The sequence below is a fragment of the Rutidosis leptorrhynchoides genome, chromosome 2 (genome assembly GCF_046630445.1).
Source record: "Rutidosis leptorrhynchoides isolate AG116_Rl617_1_P2 chromosome 2, CSIRO_AGI_Rlap_v1, whole genome shotgun sequence".
Taxonomy (NCBI): domain Eukaryota; kingdom Viridiplantae; phylum Streptophyta; class Magnoliopsida; order Asterales; family Asteraceae; genus Rutidosis; species Rutidosis leptorrhynchoides.
Window position 1 is genome coordinate 176,735,209 of NC_092334.1, and position 25,571 is coordinate 176,760,779.

Consider the following 25,571-nt stretch of genomic DNA (forward strand, 5'->3'; position numbering starts at 1 on the left):
TTAACTGATTTCTTTAAAAGACTCGCTTTTGAAGTTTTTGTCATAGGAATCATAGGAATCTTTTCAGTTAACACAGAACCATTTGGAGAATGAACCTTTTTAACAATATACTGAGTTGTAGAAACAACTTTCGAACCATGATTGCCAAATTGAGAACGTATAGGATTTTTAAGAATAGTAATGGGTTTTACATCCTTAGATGTTGTTGTTCCCTTCCCCTTCTTAGTAATCCCACCAGTACATTCAAGCACATTGGTTGCAACATTAGACGTTTGCTTAAGTGTGTTAGCCTGTTTCATTTGAATTATCTTTTGTTTTAAGCTTTTAATCTCAAGACATAATTCTTCAGCAGAAACTATCACTTCACCCTTCTTAAAAGCATAAGTACATTCTTTCTTAGGCAGTGAAGGCAATTTATCACACAAAGCAAGCATTTATTCTAATGATTGGCACTTCAGTTGCAAGTCAATATTCTCCTGTTCAAGTTGAGCTACTATACGATTCAAATTACGTACAGCAGGCAAATGCAAGTAATAATCATGCAAAGGATCAAGTTGACTTTCAAAATCTATCAAAGGTTCAATGTTCGGTTCATCCTGAGGTTCTACTTTTTCATCTAAAGAATTTTGACCTAGAGAATCTGTCTCAAAGAAGACAGTTAGTTCATGTGCTAGGTCTTCACGAAAAACATCATCTGGACATGCAGGTAAAGTTGGTAGAATTGGTTTCACATCAAAAATTGGTTCATCAAACACCTCATCTATTGCAGTAATGCTAGAACTAGGTTTGTTAAACACTTCATTCTCAAGCATTAAAATGTATTTCTCTAGCATGAGTGTTGGGATATAAACCAGTCTACGCTTAGGCACATAATCTTCACGTTGCATGTTTTTTTCAGTTTCAACAAGATTTTTCAAGAAATCAGGATTCGATTTACCTATCTTAGCATTGATTTTTTCATACATTAAGCTAATTTGATGGTATTTCCTAGATTTACGATTTACAATAATATCATCAAAATCATCATCAGAAGCATGTACAAAATGCGATGGTAAACCGGCTTGAAAATAATCAGAATGATATAATCCTGGAATCTTTTTGGAAGCATCTTCCAAAATTTTCGGATCTTCGTAACCCAACCGCCACTTTTCACCATGAATCGTTTTTGGTCTATTCATGAAAATTATTTGTTTTGAAAGTTCCATATCCATGATAGCTTTGGATTGCTCTGTTCGATAGAGTTTTTCCTCATATCGAGCAAGTTGAGCTTTCATTTGAAAAGATTCTTTTGACAATAAAGAAATTTCAGTGTTCTTTTCAATTATGGTGTTTTCCATTTGAACGATTTTCTTGTTTAGTTTTGAAAGTGTGGGTTCATGTTGGTTTTTCAAATCAGAAAGATCTTTTTCTAAAAATTGAACTTTTTCTGCAAGTCGTTCCGATTTTAAACGATAATCAGTTCTTTCAACTTTAATTGGATGAATTGTCTTTTTTAGATCTTCCAACTCAATTTCCGTAGAGTTGAGTTGGAGAGTCAATTGTTGCACATCCGTTTGCAATTTGGATGAGGAAGGTCTGGTCTCATTCATTTTGATTTTATCTTTTAAAACTTTGTTTTCAGATTTTAAGCCTTTGACTTCTTTTGACATTGAGACCAGATTCTTCATCAAGTCATTTTGCATTTTTATAAAATCAGGTGAGATTTCAGTTGATTGTACCTCATCATTATCGGATGTTGAGTCAGAATTCTCCATTGCTTCCTTAGCTTTAATGAGCTTTGTCACCTTGCAAATATTTGCATGTTCCACCTCTGAATCTGAATCGTCAGTCCAGTTAAACCAAGTATCATCAACCGGTTTTAGCTCTCCCCCAGTTTCCACAATCTTAGCCATCAACATTTTCTTCTTGTAGTAAGCTGCGTCATTCTTCTTAGGCATCTTGCACTCACGAGAGTAATGACCAGCTTTGCCACAATTGAAACAAATTGAATCTTCCTTCTTGGAATCATCAGCACGTTGTTGTTTAGATTGATCAGCTTTCTTGTAGTACGAGGAAGATGACGAGTTTTTGCGTTGATTGCTTGATTTGCCTTTAAACTTGTGTTTGTTCAAGGCTTTTGTGAACATGGCTGCCATCTTGACTAATTCAAGGTGGGAATCATCAACATCGGAAAGATTCAAATCTTCTGAATTAGTTGATTCTTCTACAAGCACTTTCTTGGACAAGCTTTTGGAAGACGTCAACGATTTACTCTTCTTTTTGGCAATTAGGGCAAGTGGATCACCCGGAGAAGACTCTTTCCTTCCTTCTTGAAGTTTAGACACTTCAGGTTGGTAATGCATAAGAACTCCAACAAGCTCATGAATAGTCAACTTGTCAATCTCTTTAGTAGATCGAACAATGGTTCCATAAGGAAGCCAATCAGCATTGAGCTTTTTGAGAAACTTCATGTTGACTTCAGCATTTACTTTTATGATCTGGCACCTTTTCAACTCATTGAGAACACCATTGAAACGACGATAGGTATCCTTGAGTGGTTCATTAGTTTCCTGCTTGAAATCTTCATAGAATCCCAGAGCCTTATTCAATTTAGTAACGTCTGACATGTCATAACCTTCTTGCTGTCGTTTGATCTCATCCCATATATCTTTTGCTGTTGTGTTGCTATCAACATTTTCAAACAATTCATATGGGATAGCTTGCATAACAATATTCTTTGCCTCTATGTCACCCTGAGCTCTCTCACGCTTATCACCAGAAAGTTCATAGACTGGAATTGGCATACCAGTATCCGGATGATAATCAACAACTGGACCATCTCTCAGAGAAGCCCAAATGTACTTTGCTTTCTCACCCTTATAGTCTATGTACTGAGTGATACAGTGAAGCCACTGAGTGTGCTTTTCATCAAACAACACTGGAGGACGGGAATCTGATCCAATGATCAAAGTATCTTGAGTAGACATCTTGAAAATGAGGTAGATTCGGTAAAGATTCTGTATTACACAAATCTAAGATGAAAAATCACAACATTCTGATCAGAATGTCAGATTCTGTGTCAGATTCGGTACTGTAGCAGATTCGGTACTGTAGCAGATTCGGTAAAGATTCTGTATATCAGATTCTTTAAAAGAAACTGATTAGAAATACAAGAGACACACCCAGATTCAGTATAGATTCGGTAATCACAAGAATTGTAGCCTGTAACCACTTAAAACAATGGATTAAGTGATACAGAAACTCAGATTCTGTATTTGATTCGGTAGTCAGATTCTGTATGAATTTGAAGTTCAAACTCAATTCAATCCTTTTGAATTAGATTCTGTAACCTTGCTGCACAAGGAAACACGTTAGTATCACACAAAATATCAAAGATACCGAATGTATAGGATACCGAATGTCAACTGTAGCAGTTGACAATACCGAGTCTAAGTTTAAAACTTAGAAATATGATAGAATCCTTTCTCAAATCACACCAAGTAGCTGCATATAATCAAACCGAATGTGATAGAATCACAATCACACCACAATCTGCAACACTTAAGATGAATTTAAGTAATGAAGCAGACTCGGTATGACAGTTACGATACCGAGTGTTGATCAAATCTTCAAAACTTGATGAATTGAAGAAATTGAACCGTCAGAAATGTGATTTAACACCTCACGAACACAACTGAAACCTTAAATCTTCACAAAAATCCAGAATCAAGCTTGAATTAAGCAATACCGAGAGTTTTAGCCACAAACTCTAAAAATCAACTTGATTCTCCATAATTGAAGTTAAAAAGCTGTAATGATGATCGAAACTCTTTCTAAAATACCTAATGCACCTTCGCTGAACTTATCACAAGAATCTGAACGTCAGATTATCAAATTCGATAATACCGAATGTGATTCAAAATACCGAGAGTATTCAGATTCTGTAATCTACAATCTCTAGATCGATATAGTGATGTAGAATCACTTCCTGGAAGCTCTGCTACCAAATGATAGGTCAGATCATGTTGAGATTGAGAGAAATGATAAGATAAAGAGAGATTCGGTATGTAAGCATGAGACTCGGTATTAGAGAGAATCGGTACAATTACATTCCACAGCTTCTAGAACTCAGTTACAATGCAATGGCTATCTAATTAGGACTACTTAGGTTCCTTATATAGCCCTCTTCTAAGGAACCTTCAATTAAGCTTATTTCACATTAACACTATACAACTTCGGGGTCCTAACAAATAATTAATTAAATAACCCTAATTTCGTAATTAATGCTGCAATGTGTGACCTGTCAGATACATCCACGAGTGCGGATGCCAACTGGCAAGAAGTACCGCGAGTGCGGATACCACAGATTCAGGTCGAATTTTTCAGGCTCAGTTTCTATATATATATATATTTTTTTACTTTTTATGTTTTGTTTTTTAATTTTCTATTTTTATTTTATAGAAAATGTTTTATAATATACCTAAAACTTATATTTTAAATAAAAATCACTTATTAGTATTTTATAACTAAAAATACTTTTTTTTAGAGACTTAAAGATATATAGTTTTTATGTTTTTATATTTTTGATATTTAAAACTTATGTAAATATATTTTTACAAAAATAACGTAAAAACTAAATTTTTTTTTAATAGGGTCTCGCTTCGGCGTTAAGTGTTGCTTCCCGGTAGCGGCGCCAAAAATACTTGATGTGCGTAGAGGTGTATACGAAATAGTTATATTTTTACAATAAAATACTATTAAATACGATACAATTTTACACAAGTTATTTATTTATTTATAGAGTGAATATACCTAAACCTTGCTACAACACTTATAGGCAGTGTACCTAATCGTACAGTAGTTTAGTTTTTAGTAAGTCCGGTTCATCCACAGGGAACTCACCAAGTTTAACGCTATATTTTTAAAACTATATTTGTAAATAAATATATATATTACAATTATTATTATAAAAGGGGGTTTTTACCGTTTAATGACCGGTTTGTCAATTTTAAAACTTTAGTCGCAGTTAAAACCTAATGTAAAATATTAAAAATAAATATAACTTAATTTAAAGCGTAAAGTAAATAACGATAATGAAATTGCGATAAATAAAAGTGCGATAAAATAAAATTTGTGATAATTAAATGGTACGATAAATAAAAAGATAATAAATTAAAGTGCGATAATTAAAAGTGCAATTAAATATGAAATATATAAATTATGCTTATTTAAACTTCCGTAATCATGATGTTTGACGTGTTAATTTTAGTTTATTACCATGGGTTAATTATCCTTTGTCCTGGATTATTCAATATGTCCGTCTGGTTTTTGTCCATAACAGTCCATCAGTCATAAATATAAAGTGCGAGTGTCCTCGTTAAATTATCCTTATATCCGAAGTCAAATATTCCAACTAATTGGGGACTTAAACTATAATTACACCAAGTGTCCTTATATATAATTCACCCCTGTTTTAATAAGTCCATTAACTATTAATTCATTCCCGTGTCCGGTTAAATGAACGATTATTAGTACTTATAAATATCCCGCCCATCGTGTCCGATCGAGTGTATATGGTTATTTATAGGTACGTCCAATTGTAAATCTTTATATTAAATTAACAAATTATCATTTAATTAAACAAATATAAAGCCCATTAATAGCCCATAGTCTAATTTTCACAAGTGTCGTTCTTTTGTCCAAACCCCAATTATAGTACAAAGCCCAATTACCCCGTCTTTAATATTTAGCCCAACATCATGATTACTTCAATTTAAATAAGCATAATAATAACTTAGCTACGAGACATTAATTTAACAACAAAATTAAACATAACTTATAGGTAGCGGTACACGGACAGAGTTTTGACTTACAAAACCTTAAAACATTCGACTAACCTAACCTTATTATTATCACTAACTTAAAATTAAAAATTACAAATTGAGATTAATATTTGGAGTGATAATTGATACATATATTATGTATATAGAGTAGGAAATAGAAAAAGATGTAAAAAAATTCGATCAGAATGCGCGACTTTTATAGCCCCACATTTCACTGTAGACCTTCGCTAGTGCGGATATTTTGTTCACAAAAGTTCTGCGAGTGCGGAGGTATGGATTACAGCTCATCTCTAGATTTAAACGTGGGCTGCTGTATTTATATATATATATATATATATATATATATATATATATATATATATATATATATATATATATATATATATATATATATATATATATATATATATATATATATATATAATATATATATAATTTATATAATTATATATATATTATATTATATTCTTGTGCATATTTGACTTGTAATTTTTGGTCCGTTGCGTCGCGCACTGAAAGTTGGTTCATGTCTCGCTTCCGGATTTTCGAACGTCCTTGCGTACTATTTAATATCTTGTACTTTGCGTTTTGCGTCTTGTAATCTTGTAATTTTGAGACGTTTCTCATTAATAATTTGAACCACTTTGATTGTACTTTGTACTTTTTAGCTTTTTGGTCGTTTGCGTCTTCAAATCGTCGAGTCTGTCTTTTGTCTTCACCTTTTATTATTTAAACGAATATTACTTGTAAATAGAACAATTGCAACTAAAAGCTTGTCTTTCTTGAGAGATAATGCTATGAAATATATGTTCGTTTTTAGCATTATCAACACTCCTCCAAGAATGTTTGGTTTACCACATTTGAAGTGTCATGTCATTTTCACATAATAAGATCAAATCTCACACACTTAAGCATGTAGTACTTGTATAGGATATTGGGTTTCTTTTGTAGGTGCTAAATGAAGTATAGATTCCAAAATATGGTGTTCAAATCTGAGTCAAATGGCTATACAACGGATACAAATTTTGGGCAGAAGCGCGCACGGTGGAACCACGATCGACCGTGACAGTGACCGTGTGGCAACGACTTCTTTTGAATTTCACTATAAATAGCAAACATTGAAGAGAATTTGAAGCTGACCCTCTTGCACATTTCAAAGGCATATTTCCAGAGATAACAAGGACTTTAATTACTACTCAAATGTGATCAAGCAAGAGAAGATTCTATGATCATATAGATACAGAATTTGGTTGTTGTAAACTTACTAATCAAATTTGTTTATCTTGTGAGTTTAATTAGTGTGATGTGTGTCCTAGAATTATCTTAGGATTATCATCACTAATTGTATGAGTCTTATAACTTCAATTAGTAGAAGCATAGACTAGCTTAGTGATCTACTTGTTTGAAGGGACATAGGAAGTTGATTAATCTTAGTTGAAGATTAATACTTGTCCAAGTTGAAGACAAGTTGAGCTAGGTTGGAGTTGGTCTTTCAAAGGGTTAGAAAGATTAGGTTTGTTGAAGACTTGTAAATCGGATCTCCACTGGGTTTGGAGAAAAGTGCTTAGTGAAGCAAGAAATCTCGATTAGTGTAATCGGGGAGTGGATTAAGGTGGATTAGTTAACATCCACCCGAACCACTATAAATCCTTGTATCTATGTTCTTTACATTACTTTACTTATCATTTTGAACATAAACACCACACACATCAAGTTTGAGTTGAATTGGTTAATTATAGTTAATCATAGTTAATCAAGTTTAGTGATCAATCGAAAAAAATTTAAAAACGTATTAAGTAACTATTCACCTCCCCCTCCCCTCTAGTTACTTACAAAATATATATATATATATATATATATATATATATATATATATATATATATATATATATATATATATAATGCCCACGAAATAAGGAGAAATATGATTGGATGAATTTTGTTGTGATTTTTGATCTCATTTTTTTTATAAAAAAAGAAAAAATTACGCGGTTGATCCATCATGTTTGCCCAATATTGCTCATTTGCTACTAATATTTATTTTGAACGTCGTTGGTCACCCAACTATGCACTTGGGTTCATGGTTGATCCCTCGGCCCGAGTGTCAATCTATTACCTGATATCATGTGCGTGGCATTTAAGGGTACTTTCTTCATTTCAATTTTAGCTTTACATCTTCATCTAATCCTCATCACAAAAAAAAAAAAAAAAAACAAAAAAAAAAACTAATGGAAACCACAACCAACAAATGAAAACCACAATTAACAAATGGATATAAAAATTCAAACCCACAATGTGTGCACATATAAATGATCTAGAACATAAATTTCGAAAGCTACCCGTACAAATTGAAACTCACTACCTGTGTACAACACATTATACATACTATGATTTTCACCTCTATCTAACACATTATAAAGTATCTGCAAGTATAACATAATGTTATGTTCTTCGATATCATTTCAACAACACATAGAAATACCAAAATTATATTATGGATGATTCAAGAACATGAATCAAAATTGCAAATATGAAAACGGCGTCGGTAGTGGGGAGATCTGACGACCGCCTTCTTCCCAATCTTCTTACCCGTGATGGTTTTGGGCGTGATAGTGATGATGGCAGATCTGAAACGGTGGTAGTAGGTTTCGAACATTACCGACGCTGATGGAAGATCTAAGTCGGCGGTAGTTGATCTCGCCTTGATGGTTTCAGCGGTGCCTGATAATCGAGTTATGGTGTAGATAATAGTTGGAGATGATGGAACATTTTATGCCGATGTTTTTTCATTAATACTACACGCCCAAAGCCCCCATGAATGTTGTAATTTGTTGAAAAGAATCGATGAACTTGAAAAGAAGAAAAAAGTGTTTGCTGATTGATGCTTAACATTGAACAAATTGATTGTGATATATGATGACTAAACAAAGTAGTAAAATGTTTGTTTATTTGATTTTAAGTTACGTAGGTGCTGATTAAACAATGTTAGAATTAGGGTTTTATTTGAATTAGATTAACATGTTATTAAATTAAAAAGGATCAGGTGATGAAGATGAGAGAAAAGTATAAAAACACCCTCACATGCTACATACATGGTATCAGTTAATGGACTGACACTAACGTTTGTCAGGTCGAAGGACCAACCATGAACCATGGTGCATAGTTGGGTGATCAACCACTTCTAAAATAAACATTAATGGCAAATGTGCAATATTAGACAAAACATAAGGGACCAACTGCGTATTATTAAAACTATTATTGCATCTTTTTGTTAAGGGTGATTGATTGGCATTCGTGGCTATCGAACCCGAAGAAATTCATAGTGTGAACTCTTCATAGTGTAGCGAATTTTTGCAATGTGTTTAGTATATGATTCTATCTTAGCATCCTCATGTATATAGTGTGATGTTCCTTTGTACATTTTTCCTTGAGTAATAAAAGTTTGCTTTTCAAAAAAAAAATAAAAATTTACACAACCATTTTTTACACATACACAACCAAATATGCTTTACAGTGATGTACTGTACAACACTGTAAAGCATGTTTGGTTGTGTATGTGTAAAAAGTGGTTATGTACATATCACTCACCGTTAAACTAACGCAAACTTGATGTATTCTTTGTTATTATTTTATGAAAAAATTGCGAGGATAGTCCCTGTGGTTTGTACCAGCCAGCATGGATAGACAAAGTTGCTGTTTTGAGTGTGGATAGTCCCTGTGACTTAAAAGTGGAGCAAGGATAGCCCAGTTCATTAACACTGTTAACTTTTTCCGTTAAACTAAGTCATGTGCTAGGCATGTGAGGGTATATTCGTCATTTCGTTTAATTCGCTTCTCCTTTCATGTTTTATCACCTGCAATTCATATTTCTCAAATAACCTCATTTTTTAAAAAGCATATGCAATCCCAATCCAAATAAAAAAAACTAGCCAACTTCAAATTAAAAATTAATCTATCAACAAACTAGATCCCATCTTATACAATAAAGACAATCATAAAATCAATAAATATGAAACTCAACTTCTTCAATTTAGACGCCGGTCGGAGTGGTGGTGGAGATAAGAAACGGCGGCGTTAAGAAACAACGGCAGAAGAGTGACCGGAGATTGGCGGATGGCGGATGAGTGATCAACGAGTGGTAGACGGCTGAGGTGAGGTGATGGGAACACGACGGTGATGGAGAATCCGGTGGTGGTTGTGATGTTTAATTTGACAGCGATCTTTTTTAGATCCGGGACTCCGACAGTGGTTGTGATGAAAAATTGAACAATTAAATCAAACCCACCTGCAAATTAAACCCAAAACCCACTTGAAAATCGAATCAATTAAATCAACCCAAGAAATACTACTTGAACCACCTCTGTTCATTACTTCGCCGCCTTCCACCTACTAAGTGTTAATTTTCAGATATATTTTCTGATTCATCAGAATACTCGTCGGAATCTTCATCAATGGAGAAGATGAACCGCCGTTGGATAATGCTTTCTAACAGATCCGGTGACATCTTCAACAGATCTGGTGAGAAACCCTCTATGGTTTTCAGTACTCTTGTTAATTTGTAGTTAATTTTTTTTTTTTGGTTTATTAATTTACAACGATGAATGATTCGTTGGAATGGTGGAAGAGATTTGGTCTTGTTTTTAACTTATAATTTGAGGCTTCATGTATATTTAATTTGTGAGGATGAATTTATAATTTGAGGTTTCCTGTATTTATGATATTTGAGGTTTCAGGTATATATATATATATATATATATATATATATATATATATATATATATATATATATATATATATATATATATATATATATATATATATATATAGTATAATATAACTTGTTTTTTAATTTATAGTTTAATAACAAATGTATTAATATAATTTGGGATGTAATATAATTTGGGATGTATGACACATTTACCCTCACGTGCTTGTCACATGACTAATATTAACGGAAAAAATTAACGGAGTTAGTGAATCAGACTATCCTTGCTCCTCTTGCAAACTACAATGACTATCCACACTCAAAACAGCAACTTTGTCTATCCGTGCTGGCTGGTACAGACCACAGGAACTATCCGCGCAATTTTCTCTTATTTTATTTTTTAAAACTAGTGTAGAAAAGATGTCGTAAATAGTGTTGTATTTTTTAATGATTATAAAACGAGTATATCATTAGTATGTTTGGTCAGCATGAAGTCATATACAAAATAATTAAATGTTTTATTTTAACATTCCTTTTTGGTTGTAAATGATTCAACACAGAAATGTGCAATATTCTTGCCACTCGTTAATATCTATTGCTAAGTTTTTTGTCAGGCATCCAATTCACTTTGTGAGCCGCCTAATTTCAGGGTGACAGCTCGTATTGTGACTAGCACAAATTCGTTGCGGTGAACCTCGTTAGCCACAAAGGGTCAGATATTTTATTTTATTCCTACAAATTAAACTTGAGACATATAGGTATTTTTGTTTACATTTCTCCAACTAAAACAAATTATTCAATTTCAATATCTTAATAATATAAATAACATAACATCTACACTAAAACAAGAAGTACAATGAACAGAACTCGAGCGCTGATAACATATTGATGTCATGCTGACATCAGTTATTTGTCTTTTTCCTATCCTTGTTTTTTTATTCTTTAAGATGATTACTACAACCTTTGTAACGTGAGGACTTTCTATCTTGTTACAAACACTATACTGAATTTTTTTTTTTATGATTGATTATTTAATATAGTAATTTTTATTCTTACTTATTATATTTTAAAAGAAACCTGAAAAGTCTCCTATATAGCAAGTGTCATGTCACTATTGCTCTGAGGTGTGATTTTATGTCTCCGTTTTATGTGACTTTTATTTAGAATATCGGTTATGGTGTAAATATACTAAGTTTTTGAATATTTTTTCTTAACAAGTGTTTTGGCTACAAGTTATTTCATTTTTTTTTTTTTTTTTTTTTTTTTGTGAAAAGCCAACAATTATTATTAAAAAGAAATAAGGAGGTCCGAAGACCATATACAGAATCTCAACAAACCTACACTAACAATCACGAGCAAAAGCACTCGACTAAAATAAAGAAACAAACTCGAAAACAATACAGACATGCGCTATACAGAGAAAAAAAAATGCTATGTAAAGAAAAAATGGTAAGACTCGATTGGTTATATATATTTCAGGAAAAAGCCTTCATCTAACGAGATTCGCCAAGGAAGGGACAACTTGAAAAGACAAGCAGGAGTAGAAGCCAAATTGCAGTACCGTAACACTACAGCGACAAAGCAAATGACTCTACACCTCTTAGCCCTGGCCAAGACGAAAAACGAAAGACTCCGGCATAAAAAACCTGAATATTAACCAATGCCAACTTTAGTAGGGTTAGCGTCAAACCATCTCGGATTGGTTAACCATTTTTGCCAAACTAGATTGCCTTTCTTCCAACGGCTATTTATCCACTCGAAGCTCTTAGATTGAATCTCGGATATTATTTTTGGGTTGCTTAAATGCTTTTTTCCAAAAACACGATCGTTTCGATGTAGCCATATGTAATAACTAGTGATCCAAACAATCGATCGCCAAAGAGAGATGCCAAGATTTGAGTTAAGCTGGGGGTTCGAAGCATTTGCGATATCAGATAAGCATGAGATGTTAAGGAGGTCTAGATTCCACCATTTTTGTATTTTATTCCAAATGTCGATGGAATTGGAGCACTTTAGAATGCAATGAAGAAGAGTTTCAATGTCATCGTCGCATACCGGACACCGGACAGAGTGAAGATCGATTCTTTTTTTATCAAGTTCTGATCGGACGGGGAGTTTATTTTGATTCATCCTCCAGATAAAGATTCCAATTTTTTGCGGCACTAAGGGGTTAAGAACAGTAGGATTTCTCGAACCGATAGGAACAGCAGACAACGAATTCAATAATTGCATGAGATTATCCGTGGAGAACTTGCCATTCGGACTGTGTTTCCAGACCCAACTTGGGGATTGGTTACTAGAAAAAGTGTAGTGTTCGATAGAATCGGTGATGGAAAGCAATTCATCAGCAGCCCTCCATTTAGGTAAAGAACTCCAAACCCAGGAGAAAATAATGCCAGAATCTGATTTGGTAACGTGATCCCGAATAGAGACGTCTTTGTCCACTTCTAGTCTAAAAAGCCTAGGATACAAATCACAGAGCGCTCTGTCACTTATCCACTTATCCTTCCAAAAACGCGTGTCAGCTCCGTTCCCTACATCTTTGACAAAAGCATTAGCAATATTACACCCTAACTTATTTAGGGTGTGTTCGATATTGATAATATTGAACCATGTTCGACCCGCAAATTTTTTCAAATTACAAATGACCGAGGGAGAGAAACAACCCAACCCACCGTTATCACCATAGATGCTTTTTATAATTCGGACCCAAAAAGAGTTATCGTTGTTCAGAAAACGCCACCACCATTTTGTTAATAAGGTAAGATTTTTTAATTTTAAAGAGTTGACATTTAAACCACCAAATTCGTATGGTAAAAGAATTTGGTCCCATTTGACCCAAGCCATTTTTTTCTCATCATAGGATCCCCCCCAGAAAAAATCGCGCCTCATTTTTTCTAATTCATTTAGAACACGTACCGGGGCTTTGAAGAGTGAAAAATAGTATTGTGGAAGGCTAGTTAGGACAGCTTTGATGAGGGTTAACCGACCGCCATAAGAGATAGATTTAGCTTTCCAATCGGAAAGCCGTTTTTTAAATTTATCAAAAATGGGAGACCAATTTTTATAACACTTTAAATTAGCACCTATTGGAAGACCAAGATAATTAAACGGGAACGAGCCTTCCTTACACCCAAACCAATTGGCAATACAAGATAGTTCTACACTTGACGTACCGATTCCATATACACAACTTTTATTAAGATTGATTTTAAGACCCGATAAATCTTCAAAGCATTTAAGTATTTTCAAAATATTTCTAACTTCACTTTTATTCCATTTGCCGAAAATGATAGTGTCATCCGCATATTGAAGGTGTGATACGACGACCTTATCATTTCCGACCTCGACACCACTAATTAATTTTTTATTTGTAGCAATCTTAAGGAGATGGTTTAAACCTTCACCCGCAAGAATGAATAGGAAGGGAGAAAGAGGATCTCCTTCTCTTACTCCTCTCTTGGGGAAGAATTGGTCGGTTGGTGCTCCGTTTACTAAGACCGAGATTGAGGTGGAGGTAAGGCATGATTTTATCCAATTTACCCATTTAGACCCGAAACCCATCAAATTCATAATGGCGCAAAGGAAGTCCCAATCTAGACAATCAAAAGCTTTTTCAAAATCAACTTTAAATATAAAACTCTTTTGATTTCTAGATTTGAGATCATCAATTGACTCAAGAGCAATTAGAACGCCATCTAAAATATATCTATTGGAAATAAAGGCGGTTTGCTCATCACCTATTAGCCTCGGAATGAATTTTCTAATTCTGTTTGCAAGCAGTTTTGAAAGGATTTTGTAATAACTACCGATGAGGCTAATAGGACGATAATGAGAAAAGTTGAGACGATCTTTAACCTTTGGGATAAGAGTGATGAAGGACGCATTACACCCGTTAGAAATTTGCTCCGATTCCCAAAACCAATGAATGGCCTTTAAAAGGTCTCCCTTAATAATATCCCAGAATAGAGTGTAGAAAAGAATATTGAATCCGTCTGGCCCGGGGGCTTTATTTTTTCCACACCCCTTGATAGCTTCTAGCACTTCTGATTCTGAAAATCTAGACTCAAGAGATTCGGCCATGCTTTCTTCAAGTTTAGAACCGTCCCAATTATGAAGCATCCATCCCTCGGAATTGGATTTCTCGAAAAGACCCTGAAAAAAATTAAAAGCTTCATTTTTAATATCAGTCGGGTTAGAAGTCCATACCCCAGCTTTGTTGATTCCATGGATGTTATTTTTGTGGTGCCGCCGCCGGATGTAGGAATGGAAGAATTTGCTGTTTTCGTCTCCTTCTAATGCCCATTTAAATCTTGCTTTTTGTTTGAGCATCTCAATTTGCGTATTCTCTTTTTGCGCGAGAAGATCTCGATCTTTCATCCAATTACCTAGATCTTCCTCACTAAGATCGGACGTTTCTGCTTTCTTTTCCCAATCATTTATGGCATTCGATAATTCCTCTATTTCGACATTTAGTTTACCGTAAGATGTAGAAAACCATTTTCGAAGATCTTTCTTGACAATCTTTAGTTTTTCTCGAAAAACAATGTCGGGTCTATTAGAGTTGATGCTTGAATTCCATGCGGCTTTTATCACATCATAAGATTCTTTTTGTTTCAGCCACTCATCAAAAACTTTAACCGGTTTTGGTCCAAAATCTATGTCACCATCTTTTAGTAGCAGAGGGCAGTGATCAGTGTGTTTCTTGTCAAGAACCAATACGTTCGCATTCGGCCATTGTTGGATGAATTGCTCCGAAACCAAAAATCTGTCGAGTTTGCTGAATTTTGTACCATTATCACTAATGCGAGTATAAGTTCTACCTCCAAGAGGTAAATCGAGGAGAGAATTATCTTTGATGAAGTCATTAAACATTCTGGCTCTCCTTTCACAAAACTCGGTATTTTTTCTTTCAGTTGCAAACCTGACCTCATTGAAATCCCCAAAAATAACCCACATAGCATTATCATATTTCATTGCCTCCGAAAGATCATTCCACATGACTTTTTTATCCTTTTCAGCTTGAGGACCATAAGTGTTAATCAATATGAGCTCGGTACCTATATCCTGCCAATGTCCTTTTATCGCAATATAGGACTCTCGTTCGACAACTTGGTTAGCCTTAAAAATATTCGGATCCCAAACCGTTAGAATCCCACCTGAATTCCCTTTTGATTTTTTAAAGGCATAGAGATAATCACAGCTTCCCCAAATTTTTTCAATCCATTGTTCAGAAATTTTATCTACTTTAGTTTCTTGCAAAGCAATTATGTTAGGTTTGTTTTGAAAACAAATTTTTTTAAACCAATTGAATTTCTTTTTATCATCATACCCCAAGCCTCTAATGTTGAGAGATAGTATCTTCATTATATAAAATTAAAAAAGAACACGAAAGTTATGAAAGTACCTAAAGAGTGTACCTTAGTTCCTGTTAGAAGCTTTTTTCCTCGTCAAGCCCAAGATATCACCGACCTCCTCGCAATTTAAAGACTTTTCAGAGAGTGATTGATGACCCTTATCGCTTTTCTGACTCAATCTGGAATTTGAAACAGCCCTACGAACCGAATGTTTCTTTCTTGGTCTTCTTGCAAGGGATTTGACGTTTAAGAATTTGGATGAAGCATTCCAATTTCTAATGTTAGTCCAAGATTCAATTGAAGATTTACTTGAGGTTTTACGCTTTTTACATGGGTGATCTTTAGGAGCATAACACTGATCAGGTGATTTTTCAACAGACGGTTTGCTAATTCCAGAGTTAAATATGAACGTGGTAAAATCTTTTTCAAAACATGAGTTTGCCAAGCCCAATTTTTCGTTTGGGTCAGCCTTGCTATTCTGGGCCGTGACTTTGACAGGAAAAGTAGGTTCATTTGGGCTTGGATCATGGGTTCTATCTTGATTTGAGTTATGATCTGTGGGAGAGGGAGTCGAATCATTGGTGGAAACCTCGTTAGAAGATTCTTCAATTACAGTACCAATCGTTTTCCCATTTTCAATATCAGCTTCATTATTCTGGGGAATTGAGGAGCCGGTGTCGTCACTAACATTAACTGGAGTGGTAGGTTTATGCTTATTCCTTTCATCGTTTATATCAAAAAAATTATCTGACGTGGCAAAAACTTTAGACCCTTGATCTTTTTCGTTGGAATTATGATTATTACCTTCGAGCGGCCAGTCATCGTCAATTTCATCATCAGAGTTTTCCGGCGAAGAGTCTTTGTTGATATCATGGTTACTATTTGAATCTGTGAGATCAATACTTGGATCCGATTCTTCCATCTCAATTTCCACAATACCTTTAACATCCTCAATGACTTGCACATAAAATATACCTTCTTCTTTGATTTTAACACTTACTAAGGTATTTATAAGACCCTCTTGACCCCAAAGTTTAACTAAAACCTTATCACAAACCAAATTTTGATTACCATTAAACGAACAATTATAAGTGTCGAGAACGGGACTGTACCAATTCGCTATCTTCCTGAAGTTCTTTTCTGACCAACAACTGATGGGAACACCTTTAATGGTAAGCCAAGACAACCTAGCCGATTGAAATGGTTTCGATTGCATACGACGAATATTCTTTAGCCATTGTTTTAGAATATGGTCTTCGTTGCTAAGAATATTATCAATGGTGCATTTATCTTCAAAAGTTAGACAAACATCAAGCCCACCTAGATATTTTATATTAAATTTTGAAAGGCCTTCTGCTGTGCATAGAACAGGAAAATCCTCAATTAAATCTATGTTCAAAATTTCGCCTATTATTGCATTAGATAATACCTGCTGGTTCAGTTCTTCTTCTTCCAATTCAAGCAGGCGTGGTTTAGTGGCCGGGTTAGGGGGAATGTGAGTGTGATTTTGTTGCACTGGTACAGAATTATCTTTAGTATGATTTTGTTGCACTGGTACAGAATTGTCTTTATCAGTTGTATCAGTATGTGTAGAGCCATTCTGTGTATTGACAGCCGGTTTAGGAACATACTGAGATTTGGGTTCACGGTTGGCAGTAGATATGGGAGCATATTTTGGTTTAGGTTTGCTATGTTGTGGGATATAGTGAGAGGATGTAGGCTGAGCAGGCTGCTTGAATGGTAGAGCTTCGGTACCTATGGAGTTACCTGTTCTTTCATGTGCTTTATACGCCCTCAACCATTGACCGTGAAGATTAATGGAATTCAAACGTTTGAGCAGGTAATCTATATCAACAATATCTTCGAAACGAACAAATCCAAAGCTTTTTCCATTCCTTAACGTTTTCCTGATCGGAATGTAAAGATCCGTCACTTGTCCATATCTTTTGAAGAATACCAGGAGATCTAATTGATTCCAATGATCAGGGAAATTAAAGAACATGATGGAGGTTTCATTATTAGGGTTAGAGGGTTGAGATCGATTACGGATTGGAATATTGTTGGGGAATGAAGCGTGTTGATTGTGTGAAGATTTAGTAGCAGATCCATACCTGCGAATAAGGTCACGATGTCGATGGTAGTTATTTTGATTGATTGGCGAATCGATCCATTCACCCTCCTCAATTTCATCGCGAAATTTGGGTTTGAAAGTGTGGATCCTGGGTTGTTTTGCCGGACCGGTGGTCGGCGTGAAAGGTGAAGTAGGGAAAGGGAATCGCCTCATCGAGAGAAAACCCTAGATTACTCTTCACTACTTCTTTTAACCAACGTTTTTTGCCACAAGTTATATGTTAACTATTTATAACAATTAATTTGATACATAAACCCCGTACTCCATACATGGGAAATGAAAGAAATATTTGTTCATCCTCCCACATGTTTTTCAAAAATGAAATACTATACAATAGAGTGACGAATTATGACGATTAATTTGGTAAAACTCTAGACAATGAAATAGAGACTGAGGGAGCAAAATTAGGATGTCGATTTTGATGTACTATAATGAGTTTTTTTATTTATTTATTTTTTAAAAGCGAATTTAATTAAAAAATCAAACTCACCCCAGCGAGCAACTAGGAGGGACAAAATGAATGAATTACAAAGGTTTTAATAACCAATCAATCCACCATGGTTTACATTTACTTCTATTACTATACCAATTAAAAGAAATGTTATGAATTGAATAAATAATGTACTCCTCCTTCAACGTACTCGAAACAAAAAGATGTCGTTCATATGCGTCCAAATATGCAAAATTGTAGTCACGACAATCACATACAATTTAAGTTTACTACTTGCTAAGATTCGTACCACGCTATTCATTCAGACCAGGCGATGATCCGACGATTGAACGTCCACCCACAACTTGTCTTTCCTCCATAAATCACAAGCCAAAGAACAATTGAAAAAAAATAATATGATCAATTGCTTCGATCCTATGATCCTATGAGTATTTTATTTTTCAAGTTAAATTTGGTTACTAAATAATTTATTTTTAATAGTGTTTTTGACTACGAATTTTATGCTAATATTTATAAAATTTAAATTTGTACATTTAAAAAATGAATATTATACAACAGACTTATGACAATTTTGAACAATTGTTTTAGTACAACCTATAAAAGAACAGTGGATAATGCAATTGAGACGGAGCAAGTACAATCGTATATGTATAAGTTTTAATTTTTTTTTATCTTCAAATATTATTCACTATACGTAGTAAATGTCATGATAATTTGATCGTATATGAATTGTTGTGTTGAACAAAAATAAATCATTTGCTTTTGTTTTTTTTACTTATTTTATTAAAAACAATACAATCTTATATGTAAATATTTTAGAAATATTTCTTTGTACAAACATTAATGACTATATGTACTAAATATTGTGGATATTTAATCGTCTACGAGTTGTCCTTTCAAACAAATGTAAAATAGCTACCAACAACAGTACATGCCCTTGTTACCTAGTGATACCCCCAACACCTTGTGTGGTGGATGGGGCGGGATGTCTCATGCTCGAGTTCCCTCCGTTAAAACATTCTAGGGTATTTACCTGATTTATGGAATGAACCCTAGGAGGTTTTACCGACTTGTATTACAGGATTTTGGCCCGATCCGCCTGCTCCTCGGGATGGTTCAAGGATCGGGTCCCAGTAATGCGGTTCGAGATTCCGTCGAAATGCGCGTGTGTGCATAGAAAATGATCGAATGGGTGAGTTATTCTCCCCTCAGTGATTCCAAATACTTGCTTTTAAAGAATATCAACCAACAATACAAGTATAACAAAAAGAATGCTATTCAACTATACAGAAGACAAAGACGCTAATAGTCTGAATTATAAACTAAACAAGTATATGTAACCTTGTGCTGTAGCTCATGTGGTAGTGGCTTGCCTCTGTTAGCGAGAGGTGGGGAGTTCGATTTTCGTAGGGTGTAACATTGCACACAAGGTTGCTCATTTACCCATGAATTCCACCTAAGGGTTCCTTCTGCACAACGCGTTGCGGGGGCAGTGGGGGAGGGCGATTTTAACGCCCATGCCCTCTATTTGGGACGTGTTCTCCCGGGCAGCAGTTGAGGCAGGTTATGCATGAAAGGACCCGTTCATATACATTATAAACAATTCACAATAGTTGATTACATTGCGAGGTATTTGACCTCTATATGATACATTTTACAAACATTGCATTCGTTTTTAAAAGACAATCTTTCTTTACATCGAAAATTGACAGGCATGCATACCATTTCATAATATCCACTATCCAACTATAAATTGATTTAATAATAATCTTTGATGAACTCAATGACTTGAATGCAACGTTCTTCGAAATATGCTATGAAAGACTCCAAGTAATATCTTTAAAATGAGCAAATGCACAGCGGAAGATTTCTTTAACACCTGAGAATAAACATGCTTTAAAGTGTCAACCAAAAGGTTGGTGAGTTCATTAGTTTATCATAATCATTTATTTCCATCATTTTAATAGACCACAAGAATTTCATTTCCAGTTCTCATAAATATACGTCCCATGCATAGAGACAAAAATAATCATTCATATGGTGAACACCTGGTAACCGACATTAACTAGATACATATAAGAATATCCCCTATCATTCCGGGATCCTCCTTCGGACATGATATAAATTTCGAAGTACTAAAGCATCCGGTACTTTGGATGGGGTTTGTTAGGCCTAATAGATCTATCTTTAGGATTCGCGTCAATTAGGGTGTCTGTTCCCTAATTCTTAGATTACCAGACTTTAATAAAAAGGGGCATATTCGATTTCAATAATTCAACCATAGAATATAGTTTCAATTACTTGTGTCTATTTCGTCAAACATTTATAAAAGCGCATGTATTCTCAGTCCCAAAAATATAAAGGGTAAAAAGGCAAATGAAACTCACCATACTGTATTTCGTAGTAAAAATACATATAACGTCATTGAACAAGTGCAAGGTTGACCTCGGATTCACGAACCTAAATTAATTATATATATTTATGTGTTGGTCAATATTTGTCTAACAAATTAGGTTAAGTCATAGTGTACCACAATCCTAATGCTCGAGACTAATATGCAAAAGTCAACAAAAGTAAATTTGACTCAAAATAATTTCCAAAAATCTATACATGATTAATATATAGTTTAAATATCGTCATTTTATATTTTTAAATATTTTTAAAAGATTTATTAGAGTAAATAATATAATTTATTTATTAATAAATAAAATTTTATATTAAATTTATATAATAAAATATACTTTTATATATATTAAGTAATAAAATTTATAGGGTTCATTTAATATCATAAAGATAATATGATAGGTATTATTAAAGTAAGTTATTACACGTAGTAAAATATGTTTGTATCACATATTTATTTGATAAAATAATATCTATAATGATAGTAAGTAAAAGTTGTATTATTTTGTAATAATAATAATTATTATAAAAATATCAATATTTATAATTACTAAGATGACATTATGATAAAACGATAATTCTAATTATGATAACTTTAATATTTACGATAATTTTTAATATTATCTTTAAAATAATAATTCTATTTAAAATAATAATAATAATGATATTTTATAGTAACAATGACATTTCTATTAAAATGATAATTTTTGTTAAAATGATAGTTTTAATACTAACGATACTTTTAATAATAATAGTAATGATAAAAATAATAAGAACGATAATTTTATCTAAATTAATATCTTATAATATTTTAATTTCATCATGATACTCTTACTCATTATTTCCTAATCGTTTCGTTTAATAGCTTTTAATCGTCTTTTATATCGTGTTCATAATAATGATAATAATAGTAATCAAAATAATTAGGTGTTACAAATATTTGTTTTAAATACACTAATATTAATAATGATAGTTAATATAACATTATTAACAATAATACTAATAATTATCTTAATGATAATATAGTAATAATAATAATAACAATAACAATAACCATTTTTAAATAATGATATATATATTAATAACGATAATAATAATAATAATACTAATAATAATAATAATAATAATTGGATAATAATAATAATACTAATTATAACTTTAACGATAATAACGATAGTAATAATAAAAAAAATAATAATTTTTAATGATAAATCCCTTTTATTGATAAAGATAATAATAATCATAATAATAAGATAAAACTAGAACGACAATAAAAACGACGATAATAATAATCATTTTTAATAAAAATATCGAAAATTCAATTGATTATAACTTCTAATCCGTTCATCGAAACCATTCGATATCTAAAGGAAAAGTTCTTAATTTTTCGCTAGCTTTCCAAGGACATGCATATCTTATACCTTATCTCAACCGCAAGTGTAACTAATTCAACATTCAACCTAACCTGTCTAAGGGCAATATTAAAAGTACAAGCATGCATAATCCTAAATACTCGAGCACTAGTCAGGGATACACTATTAGTATGTAAAAGTTAAATTATGAGTACTCACGTATCAATATTGAGATTCAATATTGCAGGAAAGGTACGTAGACGCAACGGAAATGATAAACACTATATTGACCTCACGAGCATACCCATGAACCATACTCAATCACCTCTATAGCTATAACCCATAATTTCCTTAATCCTATCCTACTCGAAAAACAATTTCGAAATCACTCGGACAGCACTCCGTCGTAATATTTTATGTATACTAATAATATCTTGAAATAATACGGAGTAAATATATATATGTAAATCGATTGAGAGAGTTTAGAGAAAAATATTTTCAAGTTTCTATGAAATAATGAAACCTATTGAATTCTATTTATAATAGATTTTTGAATTATTAAAGTGAATTATTAAAGTATGAATTATTAAAGTGAATTATTAAAGTATGAATTATTAAAGTGAATTATTAAAGTATGAATTATTAAAGTAAATTATTAAAGTATGAATTATTAAAGTGAATTATTAAAGTTAAAGTAAAGTAAAAATAAAGTAAAGGTAAAGTTTAAGTATAGTAAAAGTGTAAAACTATGTACGTATAATACGCGTATTAATATATATAATATTAATTTAAATCGTTATATATATAAAATAAAATATAAATATCGTTATCTTTATCATACTAGTTAAGTAATGAGTTCTCAAAAGTGGTTCTAGATATTTATAAAAGTTATATACGTTTTAATAATAAAGTTCTTTTTAAACTGAAAACGTTTTTGTACGTTTAAAACTAAATAGATCAATCGAGTCTTTATGAGATTCAATCTTCCACTATCCTTTGTCTAGTTCTCAATGATTGACAATTTGTTCTTATTTATAAATCACTTTACCATTTTTCGAATATTGTTAAAATGGAAAGATTTCTCAAATCAACGTGGGCCTTTCAACAGAGACTTGTAATCATAATTCAATATATCTGATAATTCAATCATTTGATCTTATCTTCTAATTCTATTGATAAACATTTTGAAACAGATACAATCATATAAAGTATTTAATCTAATATTTTGTTTACGTTTCAAGTTATAATATATATACACATATACATATATAATCATATTCATTTAATGGTTCGTGAATCGTTGGAACTTGGTCGAAGTTGAATGAATGTATGAACATAGTTTAAAATTCTTGAAATTTAACTTAACAAATATTGCTTATCGTGTCGGAAACATATAAAGATTAAAGTTTAAATTTGGTTGGAAATTTCCGTGTTGTCACAGTACCTACCCGTTAAAGAAATTTCGTCCCGAAATTTGAGTGGAAAGGTCGTGAATGATAATAAGTATGTTTTTATGATGCATGCGGGCTGAAAATTAGAGTTTTATCATCAGCGAATAATTTGGATAAACAATCCATTTATATGAAGAGTACGAATGAAGCTAACATAGAAGAGTGAAATGTATAAGTGTAGATTCATCTTATCATTTGACGTAGATATGATTGATTCCCAGATTTCAAGGGATTTGAAGAAAATCTTCTTAATAAGATTTGACTCTCCGGTAATCAAGGGAATTAGGATCCGCTTTAAATGCGATCGTCCATTTTAATTGTTCTGTCGGAGATTTTCTTATAAATTCACCTCCTTCGTTTCCTTACGACTCACACCTTCTGTTGATGCATTTTATGCAAGTCCCTAGACATCTACCCACGTCCATTGCAGGTACAACAGTTTACAGGCCACCATGATTGCTCGTTATTATCCTATACGTGTTTGTATGTGGTTACAGGAACTGCATGAACGAGATTTAGATGTTTGACTATGTTAGACTTAGTCAGACGTACGAGTGAAGGCTCACTAGTACAGCTGACAGGCTCATACGTACGGCTGATACTGAGCTAAGTCACAATTACAACCTAAATAAGAAGACACGAGTGAGTGATCACCCGTACGGCTGATGAAGCCAACTCGTACGTGTGATGAATGAATCGTATGGGTGAGTCAACAACAGGGGTATATAAAGTCTTATGTTCTTCAATTTTAGGTTAAGCCTCTCATTTGTTACACACACTCAGATCTAGTGAGCTCCTCCAATTTTCTCTCAGTCCAAATCATCCAGGTGGTGAATAATAGCTCTAGGTGTTGATCTAATCACACTTGATTTAGTTGTGGTTTGACTAAATTAATCAAAAAAAAAATTAACCTGTTCACTAGAGGGTTTGATTCACTTATTCCGCCATTGTGTGAGTTAAATCTGTTGATTTCTAAGTTCCTAGTCATGTTTCATCACCTTCTATTCTTTCCCCCTCAACTCATATTTTAAAGTATTCATAAATATGCTCCATCCAGTTCTGATTCTCGATATACTTCTAACTTTCATATCGATCATTCTTCTTTTTCATCTACCGCCGGAAGAATCTATTTACTTCTACTATACTCTTGGGTTTATAGTGTTTCTAGTTCTCCCGTGTCTTTATATTGCTATATGAATCGATATATATGGTTTATAATTTCTAGTTTATCGTTGGGCTTTATATGTTCCCTTATATTTCAAAGTCTCTGCTTCTGTCTTTTATAATCATTATCATTAACAGTTAATGCTCTCTTTTATTTGCTGCAATTTATACCCCAATTTTTATTTCGGAGTTTTGTCCTTTTGTTTCTTCTTCTTGCGATTAAGCACCGCTTGTAATGGTCCAGAATTCACAGATATGAATTTCAGAATGAACATTGTTAATGTTCTAGGAAGGAAATTGTGATGGCACGATCTTGACTTGTCAAATTACTAGAATACCTTGGAAAAGGCCGAATCATCAAGAAATATTTTCTTGATATTTTAGAGGTTAAATAGAATACAAGAGTCGTATAACATGGCACATGATGATATTATGATCTGTGAATCATCACGTTCCATTTAGAAACTCAGCATGACTTACTGTAATATAATCACGTTGATCAAGTGTCATTATATTATACTAATTCATGCTTCAGTTCCCAACACTACTTCAAAATATTCCTATTTTAAACTTGAATGTTTCAGAATTTAGAAACTAAAATAGTTTCTTTTATGATGTAATACAGATAGCGCAAAGAGGTAAATGATTTCAAATAAGAAAAATTAAGAAAATATCTTCAGAAATATGGAGGATATTTATAATGAACGATATGATGATATTTTAGAATTTCTAATA